Raw genomic sequence first — 9551 nt, 5'->3', positions numbered from 1 at the left:
GGATTTCTTTCTTAGAGAAATGGAGCTGGGAAATGAGAGAGAGAGTGAATCCTGATTCTGGCCATGTTCTGTGAGCCCCTGTTCCAAACCATGCCTTGAATGAAACTTACTCTGGAGTTTTTTAATTATGTGAGCCAATAAGGTTTCCTTTTTGCCAAAGCTAACTGGGTTTTGTTTTTGTTTTTTGCTACATGCAACCAAAATACTTTTTACTGATTCAGTTTAAGAGAGACACTGATAATTTAGAATAAACCCAGAGAAGAATTGCCAGGGGAGGTGAGTGTGACCAGAACTGTGTCAAAGGGGAAGAAAGGGAAGAGTTTGACTTGAAGAAAGAAGGTCTGGTGTGTATGTGTCGCAGGAGAAGAAGGATGTTAACGGTATGGGGGAGGAAACTAAAGAAAGAGAAATATCTCCAAATATTTAATTAGAATTATTGATAAGAAGGTCCTGGGAAACATATTTCAACTCAAACTGTTAAAATTTTAACAACTTAATGTGTCTATAAATGGAATGAATTACACTGACAATGTTTGCTATGTCCAGAAGGGTTTTAAATGATTTACCAGAGATCTTGTAGAGTGAATTCAAGTAACCCAATGGATGGTGTTTTTTTAGAACTTAGTCATTTGAGTATCATCTTTATAATTTTTGCCATATGAGAAAGGTACAACTTGTACCATCTTTTGTTCAGGAATTTCCTTACATCAACTCCTTATTCTTGTCTAAATAAGTTTATTTTAGAATGAAACTTGAATTCACTTCAATAAATTAAAAAAAAAAGAATCAGTGGCCAAAAATAAATATAATAAAACAAAACAGTGTTATTAAATCCTAACTAGAATTTGCCTGGCCAAAGCTCTGTGTCTGTGATCTGGGCTCTCTTTGTGAAAAGGAAAATTAATAGTTGAAGATATGATAACACCAAACTGATCATTTATCTTTCTCTAGTCAGAAGGATTAAACAAGAATTGAATAGGAAAGTTTTTTTCTCACTAAGCAATTCAGTGTTTTTAATGGCATGCCTGTGTGCCACCTAAAATCATCTATCTATTCATACATTTGGAAAGCCTCCAGCCTGGGTGTAATTCACACAAGAGCTTCCCAGTCTTTTCACAACTTGTCACACACAGAGAACAATATTATGTGGCACACTGGGGTAAACTAAGTCAGCTGCTCACCACCTGAGACGACTAGCCCAGGGGAGCTGACTCTGGCCCAGGCAGCACACCACCCCCACCGTTGGGGTGGAGGAGATGAATATATTGACACACAAGTAACTCTTTTTTGTTTTAATTTTTTATTGTTATGTTAATCACCATACATTATATCATTAGTTTTTGATGTAGTGTTCCATGATTCATTGTTTGTGGATAACACCCAGTGTTCCATGCAGAGCGTGCCCTCTTTAATACCCATCACCAGGCTAACGCATCCCCCCACCCCCCTCCCTTCTAGAACCCTCAGTTTGTTTTTCAGAGTCCATCGTCTCTCATGGTTCATCTCCCGCTCCGTATTCCCCCCCTTCATTCTTCTTCTTTTTTTTCTTAACATATATTACATTATTTGTTTCAGAGATACAGATCTGTGATTCAACAGTCCTACACAATTCACAGTGCTCACCATAGCACATACCCTCCCCAATGTCTATCACCCAGCCACCCCCCACCCCCCCAACCCCCACTCCAGCAACCCTCAGTTTGTTTCCCTGAGATTAAGAATTCCTCATATCAGTGAGGTCATATGATACATGTCTTTCTCTGATTGACTTATTTCGCTCAGCATAACACCCTCCAGTTCCATCCACATCGTTGCAAATGGCAAGATCTCATTTCTTTTGATGGCTGCATAATATTCCATTGTATATATATATATACCACCTCTTCTTTATCCATTCATCTGTCAATGGACATCTTGGCTCCTTCCACAGTTTGGCTATTGTGGACATTGCTGCTATAAACATTGGGGTACGTACCCCCTTCGGATCACTGCATTTGTATCTTTGGGGTAAACATCCAGTAGTGCAATTGCTGGATCACAGGGTAGCTCTATTTTCAACTTTTTGAGGAACGTCCATACTGTTTTCCAGAGTGGCTGCACCAGCTTGTATTCCCACCAACAGTGTAGGAGGGTTCCCCTTTCTCTGCATCCTCCTCAACATCTGTCATTTCCTGACTTGTTAATTTTAGCCATTCTAACTGGTGTGAGGTGGTATCTCATTGAGGTTTTGATTTGGATTTCCCTGATGCTGAGCAATGTTGAGCACTTTTTCTTGTGTCTGTTGGCCATTTGGATGTCTTCTTTGGAAAAATATCTGTTCATGTCTTCTGCCCATTTCTTGATTGGATTATTTGTTCTTTGGGTGTTGAGTTTGATAAGTTCTTTATAGATTTTGGATACTAGACCTTTATCTGATATGTCATTTGCAAATATCTTCTCCCATTCTGTCAGTTGTCTTTTGGTTTTGTTGACCGTTTCTTTTGCTGTGCAAAAGCTTTTTATCTTGATGAAGTCCCAATAGTTCATCTTTGCCCTTGCTTCCCTTGCCTTTGGCGATGTTTCTAGGAAGAAGTTGCTGCGGCTGAGGTCGAAGAGGTTGCTGCCTGTGTTCTCCTTTAGGATTTTGAAGGACTCCTATCTCACAATGAGGTCTTTCAACCATTTGGAGTCTATTTTTGTGTGTGGTGTAAGGAAATGGTCCAGTTTCATTCTTCTGCTTGTGGCTGTCCAATTTTCCCAACACCATTTGTTGAAGAGACTGTCTTTTTTCCATTGGACATTCTTTCCTGCTTTGTCGAAGATTAGTTGACCATAGAGTTGAGGGTCCATTTCTGGGCTCTCTATTCTGTTCCATTGATCTATGTGTCTGTTTTTGTGCCCGTACCATACTGTCTTGATGATGACAGCTTTGTAATAGAGCTGGAAGTCCGGAATTGTGATGCCGCCAGCTTTGCTTTTCTTTTTCAACATTTCTCTGGCTATTCGGGGTCTTTTCTGGTTCCATACAAATTTTAGGATTATTTGTTCCATTTCTTTGAAAAAAGTGGATGGTACTTTGATGGAGATTGCACTGAATGTGTAGATTGCTCTAGGTAACATTGACATCTTCAAAATATTTGTTCTTCCAATCCATGAGCATGGATGTTTTTCCATTTCTTTGTGTCTTCCTCAATTTCTTTCATGAGTATTCTAGAGTTTTCTGCATACAGATCCTTTGCCTCTTTGGTTAGATTTATTCCTAGGTATCTTATGGTTTTGGGTGCAATTGTAAATGGGATCGACTCCTTAATTTCTCTTTCTTCTGTCTTGTTGGTGTATCAGAATGCCACTGATTTCTGTGTATTGATTTTATAACCTACCACTTTACTGAATTCCTGTATGAATTCTAGCAGTTTTGGGGTGGAGTCTTTTGGGTTTTCCACATAAAGTATCATATCATCTGCAAAGAGTGAGAGTTTGACTTCTTCTTTGCTGATTTGGATGCCTTTTATTTCTTTTTGTTGTCTGATTGCTGTGGCTAGGACTTCTAATACTATGTTGAATAGCAGTGGTGATAGTGGACATCCCTGCCGCGTTCCTGACCTTAGGGGGAAAGCTCTCAGTTTTTCCCCATTGAGAATGATATTCACTGTAGGTTTTTCATAGATGGCTTTTATGATATTGAGGTATGTACCCTCTATCCCTATACTCTGAAGAGTTTTGATCAAGAAAGGATGCTGTACTTTGTCAAATGCTTTTTCTGTATCTATTGAGAGGATCATATGATTCTTGTTCTTTCTTTTGTTAATGTATTGTATCTCATTGATTGATTTGCAGATGTACCAACCTTGCAGCCCAGGGATAAATCCCACTTGGTCATGGTGAATAATCCTTTTAATGTACTGTTGGATCCTATTGGCTAGTATTTTGGTGAGAATTTTTGCACCCATGTTCATCGAGGATATTGGTCTGTAATTCTCCTTTTTGATGGGATCTTTGTCTGGTTTTGGAATCAAGGTAATGGTGGCCTCATAAAAAGAGTTTGGAAGTTTTCCTTCCATTTCTATTTTTTGGAACAGTTTCAGAAGAATAGGTATTAATTCTTCTTTAAATGTCTGATAGAATTCCCCTGGGAAGCCATCTGGCCCTGGGCTTTTTTTTGGGGTGGGGGGAGATTTTTGATGACTGCTTCAATTTCCTTAGTTGTTATAGGTCTGTTCAGGTTTTCTATTTCTTCCTGGTTCAGTTTTGGTAGTTGATACATCTCTAGGAATGCATCCATTTCTTCCAGGTTATCTAATTTGCTGGCATAGAGTTGCTCATAATATGTTCTTATAATTGTTTGTATTTCTTTGGTGTTGGTTGTGATCTCTCCTCTTTCATTCATGATTTTGTTGATTTGGGTCATTTCTCTTTTCTTTTTGATAAGTCTGGCCAGGGGTTTATCAATCTTGTTAATTCTTTCAAAGAACCAGCTCCTAGTTTCGTTGATCTGTTCTACTGTTCTTTTGGTTTCTATTTCATTGATTTCTGCTCTGATCTTTATTATTTATCTTCTCCTGCTGAGTTTAGGCTTTATTTGCTGTTTTTACTCTAGCTCCTTTAGGTGGACACACAAGTAACTCTTGTAGTTAGCATTCTATTAAGAGTTCTTGCCAGGACGCCTGGCTGGCTCAGTCATTAACAGTCTGCCTTTGGGTCGGGTCATGATCCCAGGGTCCTGTGATCGAGCCCCGCATTGGGCTCCCTGCTCCATGGGAAGCCTGCTTTTCCCTCTCCCACTCCACCTGCTTGTGTTCCCTCTCTCGCTGTGTCTCTCTCTGTCAAATAAATAAATAAATAATCTTAAAAAATAGAGTTCTTGCCAGGAGTCTGTAATTCTATACTATTTACTCTTTAAATTTCTGGAATCCAAAAATTCAGCTTGAAGTAGTCACTTTTTATTTGTATGTCTGAGAGCTGACAGGCTGGGTAAAGATCATCTCTACACCTTCTGGAAAATTCTCTCGTCGGATATTTGGCATCTCCCTTTGTGCATATAACAGAGGAGCAACACTGAAATCAAGTTCTGTGTTTCAGTGGGAAAACATATCCCCCTAGCTCCCTGACCACTAAATGAAACCACAGCCAACATCTCTTCTTGGATTTATACTACCCTTTTCTCCAACTGGTACGTTGGAAAGTCTGACTCAGTAAAAATGTGGTGTGTGTGTGTGTGTGTGTGTGTGTTTAAAGAAACCTCCACAATCCTTCTAGTCTTACGTGTATAAATGCACTTTAGTGCTGACAACAATCAGTTCATTCTACACCAAATAGACAATCAGGTAAGAGGAAATCATCTTTAAGAGCATAGCTTTTGGCTGGGGCTACCTTATTTGGAAGAATTTGAAATGTTGTTACGGCTTGCCAGGCTCTGTGGCTGGAGAACATCTGATACCAGTTTAAGATTCCATGGTTCATTAAAGGATTTTGGTCTGTTCCCTACTCTTTTAGTATTTCCTTAAAACAGACTTTAGGATTTTTCTAATGGACAGATTATTATCTCTGAGTTTATTTCTGTTTTTCCCTGCATTGTCTTTTTTCCTAATTGTGGGGATTTACTGTCACTGGTGGTTTCCTTTTGAGTTCTTTGAGTCCGGGTGGGAGATCATTTTTGGCTTCAGACTGGAATGTCCCAGAATAACTGCTGTTTAACAGGCTACTTGTGTGTTGCAATTTTAAGGAACTCCCATGGTTGAGGCTGAGACTATCTATAGGCACCAAATAGAGTGGGAATATTTATATTTCTGATTTCTGTTCTAAGACTCCCATCACTTCAAAGTACATTTAGCCCAACTCTTTACTCAGACCTGGAAGAAGCAAAGCAGTGTGTGGACATCAGAGAATATACTATAGACTGAGTGTTGGTGTCACCCAAAATTCATGTGTTGAGACTGGTTCTGGGTAGTTTTGCTGTAAGCATCTTTGCCACAAATGTTTTTGCTACATAACTAATTGGTTGTCAGGTAATTTTGCCATAAAAGACAAATCACGAACAATAAAAGAGAGCTATTCATTAAAAAGGATGTAACAAAACATGAAAAATGAATGACAAAATTTAAAAGACTGTATTGCAGAATGCAAAACATTGGAATGTATCCGAAATATATAGCATAGGTTCATGGCAATATTGCCCAGATAGCTGGTTTTTATTTTGTGAATTGTACCTAAGTATTTGTCTTCAAAATCTTTAATAAAAAAAAAACCCCAAAACCAAAAACAAAATCTTTCATCGTAGCATTATACATTTTTTTTGCTTGTTGACACGTCTCCCTGTTTAGCATCATTGCTTTATCTTTTTTCACTAAAATTTCTTCCTTCATTAAGAGAGGTATCTAGTTTCTAAATACTAGGATGCATGTTTGTAGATGTGCTTTGTATTGAGCTTGTGAAAGCCTTTCACATTGTTCTTTGTTTTTGGCATATTGTTCCATCTCCATTTATAGATGTTCCAAAATTCCATGGGGAATGGGGATTAAAACTCTCTGCCACTGTATAGACCATTATGAAGGCTAAGGTTTATATAATATATATCTACAATATAAAAATGGATCTCTGCATTAATGGAAAAATGAAACCAAACTATCAACAAGTTTTTTTTTTAATCATTTACAGCAAAATTGCTGCATGGCCAATTAGTTGTGCAGTGAACATGCTTGCAGCAGCTGTTTACAACAAGGATACTTACAGCCGAAATACCTGACAAAGTTTCAACTTCAAGCCCAGATGTGATGGTATTTGGAAGTAGAGGTTTGGGGAGGTAAGTAGGTCATGAATGGGACTCATACCCTTACTGAAAAAAAAAGGTCCAGAGGGCTCCCTTTCCCCTTCTGCTACGTGAAGACACAGCGAGAAGACAACTGTCTGTGAACCAGATAGCGAATCTGCCGGCACCTTGATCTTGGCCTTTGCAGACTCCAAAACTGCAAGAAATAAGTGCATGTGGTTTAAGTCACCCCGGCTATGGTATTTTTGTTATAGCAGCCCAAACACATTAAGACTAAATGTAATAGTGGGGCACCTGGGTGGCTCAGTCATTTAAGCATCTGCCTTCTGCTCAGGTCCTGATCTCAGGGTCCTGTGACTGAGTCCCTCATCCGGCTCCCTGCTCGGTGGGGAGCCTGCTTCTCCCTCTCCCCCCTGCTGTGCTCTCTCGCTGTTTCTGTCTCTCCCTCAAATAAATAAATAAATAAAATCTTAAAAAAAAAAAGACTAAATGTTATAGTAAGAGGCAGGATTTTAATTCTAAGTGCTTTTCAATTATCCTGGGACCTTGTTAAAAGACAGATTCTGAATCAGTAGGTCTGTGGTGGGGACCAAGCCGTTGCCTTTCTGACAAAGTCCTGGATGCTGCTGCTGCGGCTGGTGTAGGCACCATATTTTAAGAACCCTTGGTCTGAACTATTTCCCAAATTTGCCACCAGAGGTGGCTGTTAGATATACCGGACACTGAATCTTTCTCTTAATATTGATTAGCAGGGCGCCTGTGTGGCTCAGTTGGTTAAGTGTCCAATTCTTGATCTCAGCTGGGGTCTTGATCTCATGGTCTTAATCTCAGGGTCGTGAGTTCAAGTCCTGCATTGGGGCTTAAAATATATCTATATCTATATAGATATATCTCTATATCCATATATATAACTTAAAAGATAGATAGATGATAGACTGATTGATCCAGAGGTCCTGCATTGGGATCTTTAGCCTGCCCCTTTCAAGAGCCCCTTCATGCTCTGGTTCCAGACTACCTCTTCACCTGATATAGTAGGACTCTTCTACTGCTCCGTTCATTCATTTTCCTCTCACCCTTTCAATCTGTCTCTTTCTCTCCCCTCCCTCCTTTCTTCCCACATATATTTGCTGAGCATCTCCTTGGGATATAGATCTGAATAAGACAGAGAGACTCTGCCTTTACAGACAATAGATAAGTAAACAGATAAGTAAATAGGAGAATTACAGTTTGTGACACAAGCTAAAAAGGAAATAAATATGGTGATATGATGCAAAGGGGTAAAGCCGAGGTAGGAAACAATTTAAGCCAAGGTTGTGAAGGGTGTTCTCTAAGGAAGATAGTTAATCTAAAATTCATATCCGACCCTCCAATCTAAGCCATACTACTTGCTGAATGTGCCTGTGTTTTGGGGACACATTGCCTGTGTTCATGCTGTTTCTTTCACCACGAATGCCTTCTCACCAATTCCATCTACCAATTAAAAACCAACGTAAATGCCACCACCTTCATCCAGGTTCCCCAGCCATATGTGAGATCTCACCCCTCTGAGCTCCCGAAGCACCTGCTATACTTCTGATCTTGTCTTGATTTTTCTGCCTTAAATTGTAGTTGTTTTGTAATAATAATCGCTGCATTTTGTGAAAGCACACTATTAATTTACATACATTATCTAAATTATTCAACAACATTGGGAGCTGATCTTATTATCTCCATGTCATAAATAAAGAAACTGTAACTTCGGAGAGTCTAGGTAACTTGCCCAAAGTCTCACAACAAATGAGTGACAGAGCTGAGATTCAAATATGCCCTCCCAGTTGATCTGTCCTATCTCCTGTAGCAAATCTTAAGCAACACAGAAGTGACTACTTTGTCTTTATATCCTTCAATTAAACAAACAAAAAAATCAAGTTGCAGAAGAGCTGTAACATTTGTGAAACACAAAGAGAAAAAAGAAGAGAACAGAATTCCCCTCCCAAATTATATTAGTTTGCTAGGCTGCTGTAACAGAGTACCACATACTGAATGGCTTGAACAATGGAAATTTATTGTCTCACAGCTCTGGAGGGTAGAAGTCTGAGATGAAGAGGTCAATAGGAACATACTGCCTCTGAGGGTGCCTGGGAAGTATTTGATCCAGGTCTTTCTCCTAGCTTACAGTAGTTCCTTGGCTTATGGAAGCATAGCTCCAACTAATGTGCACATGGTGTTCTCCCCATGTGTGAATCTCTGTGCCTGAATTTCCCCTTGTTATTAGGATACCAGTCATATGGAATTAGGGGCCCATCCTACTGACCTTGATTTAACTTAACTAATTACATGTGCAACAATCCCAGTTTCAAATAAGGTCAGATTTTTAGGTAGGGGGCTTAAGACTTCAATATACGAACTTTTAGGGGACACAGTTCAACCCACAATGCAATTCTACCACGTACCCTCCATCACAATGCTGATCCCTTAGCCAGACACCCTGACATGGTTGTTATAGTTGTCCTTTCTTAAAACCAACATTACAGAGGGGTCACATGATCAATTTAGACAAGTTTTATTGCACTCACATGGAACCTGGTTTTAGCTTTGGTCTTCGAAAGATTCTGTCAATCTGACATCAGTATTAGCTTTTCACATAAGCAAAAAGGTCATCTACTTAGTACCAAAAGCTTGGTCTACTTGAAGCTACTCTTACCTGTGATTCCTTCTGCCTCTCACGAAAGGGCTGAGTCAATTTCTGTATATAACATTACAATACCTACAAGTTATGTTTGATGGTGCTTAAAAATGCTTAAATTTTATTCAAAATGGCTTTAGC

At 39.3% G+C, this 9551-nt stretch overlaps 1 long non-coding RNA gene across 1 annotated transcript in view; it reads left to right on the top strand.

The window, feature by feature from the left end:
- LOC113926229 overlaps positions 1–9551 on the top strand; it is a 31034-nt gene that overhangs the window by 2885 nt on the left and 18598 nt on the right. Inside the window, exon 2 of the long non-coding RNA XR_003521239.1 lies at positions 6634–6778. This is a non-coding gene — a long non-coding RNA (uncharacterized LOC113926229). The remainder of the gene's footprint in view (positions 1–6633; positions 6779–9551) is intronic.

Source organism: Zalophus californianus, chromosome 7, assembly GCF_009762305.2.
Source record: "Zalophus californianus isolate mZalCal1 chromosome 7, mZalCal1.pri.v2, whole genome shotgun sequence".
In the NCBI taxonomy this organism is placed as follows: domain Eukaryota; kingdom Metazoa; phylum Chordata; class Mammalia; order Carnivora; family Otariidae; genus Zalophus; species Zalophus californianus.
This window is presented reverse-complemented; position numbering and strand designations above follow the sequence as displayed.